Raw genomic sequence first — 2,114 nt, forward strand, 5'->3', positions numbered from 1 at the left:
TTTGGAGAGTGGAATGAACAGAGATACTGATTATTATGCAAATTTCCATGGAAACAGAAATCCCTTATTTGGCTACCTCATTGCACATCTTGTAAGAGATATTACTTCCAGAATATCCAAAACTGAGAAGTCAGGCAGAAAGGGCCTGTAGGTGTACAAAGGTGGGGTCTAGAAGCGTCTCTTCCATGCGTCTGTTCTTGTGATGAGATTTAACTGCTTTCTTACTGAAAACAGTTTTTCACTTAAAAAAAGATAATATATAGGTATGTATGTATTTTAGTTTGTATCCTGTCTGTGATGTGTATCACAGAAATGCCCAAAAATCTCCTCCTCTGTAACAGGAGATGCAATTCATTACCTAGAAAGTATTCCATCTAGGCTGTGTAGTCCAGCAAACAGTGAAAAGAACCATGGATAACTTGCCCATGAAATTCAGTGCAAACATTCAGTGTCTGGGGCAGTTGTTACTGTTAGATTAGGTTTGTTATTTATTGAAATAGTGTGTTCGGTGTTAAAATGAGATCAGCTCTTGCAGTCCAACCTCCAGTTTAGCATTAGGTGAAATAAAGTACTGGTTTCTTATCCTTTCTCCGTTGAGAACGGGCTGTTTTCCCGTTAAGCTGGCTGCTTTGCTGATGCCCATTTCCTGTTTGGTGTAACTGAACATTCCTCTGTAACAGCAGTGACCGCCAGAGGGGGATCTTACAGTGCATTCAGCCCGCTGCTGCTGCTGCTGCAGAGGTCTGTGCAAAGGCGGGAATTAAAGGCTAATTTTAAGAACCATGTGTGGAAACAAGATGCAGACTTGGAGGAGTCTAAGTCCCTAAAATTGTGAAGTCCCCAGCAAACGGCTACACGTGATAGACAGCCAGAATGAGGGTGGGACTTTATGGTCCTGCAATCCATATTTGTAGTAGATCTTTCCAAATCCTGATGATGACATGAAAATTGATCAGTATTGTTAATATTCTGTGATACAGGCAGGGCTCCATGTAGAGATTTTAACGGGTTCTGCCTCTTGTTTTTAATCTAAATGAGTGTTCAACTACCTACTTTGCCCCAAACATGATTTGAAATGCTGGTAAAGTTAAAAAATGGGATTTTTCATCTAACTTCTGACTCTTTGCTATTCACAGTAATTTTTTTATATCTAGTTACGTCATTAACGATGGACAACAATTTTACCATTCATAAGTTAATTCTGTCCAAAATGAGCTTGGGAAAGAGATATATTTGTCATGTGAATTACAGTGCAGACTTGGAGGCACAATGTTTGTTTTCCATTTCCTGAGCTGCAGCTTTTAAAAGATTTAATAACTGTTGGGGCTCTTTAGCCCCTGGTGTTTGACAGCAAATCACTGAGGCATCTGGTGGTTTCTCAGAGGATGTGGCCTCTCCAGTTGGAGTCCAGCACAGCGTAATTCTCCCACGCAGGAAAAGGAAAGGATCAGTGTGCAGTGCCTTTCTGTAGCACACATGCTTTCCCTCTTGCAAATGTCAGCAGCCTGGGCTTTTGAGCAGTGCGTTAGTTAAGCACTCTGAAGATCGGCACAGCACGAAATTCGCTGTTGCTCAGCTGCAGATGAGTAAGTGCAGAGCGGTCACACTCCAAAGGTGTGCTTTGGGCTTGCAATGCCGCGTAATCCACCGTGAGGAGTAACCCCCTACAGATCCGAGCAGCTTTTGGGCTGCCTCTGACCCCTCCTGGCTTCCCCTTCATCGGCTGGCTGGGAAACTCGAGCTTCCCACCCACGCAGTTGATTTTACTGAAAAGAAACGGCATCAGCTCCACAGAGAAACTCAAGTGGTAGCTGGGAAAGAAGGTACAGGACGCGTTACTGCTTGGAAAATGCTTGGTGGCTACGTTCACATAGGAGTAATTTCTGATGTGGCATGCAGCTTTGCACAGCAGACAGAGTCATTCACGTTCACCTGAAGACCTCAGGTTTTGCTGTTGTGTGTGAGGAATTGACTGCTTTTTCCTTTAAGTCGGATGGGAGACAAAACCCAAGAGTGACAATTCTTTTTGTACTGTATTCTGACTTGTTATCTCCACTTGCTGTGGTTACCTGCTAATGCTGCCAGGATGGGGAAACACGGAATTTCCCTTCTGA

This window comes from Corvus kubaryi, unplaced genomic scaffold (genome assembly GCF_017639235.1).
Source record: "Corvus kubaryi isolate FWS band 111438036 unplaced genomic scaffold, C.kubaryi_AGA036_p1.0 37291, whole genome shotgun sequence".
NCBI lineage: Eukaryota > Metazoa > Chordata > Aves > Passeriformes > Corvidae > Corvus > Corvus kubaryi.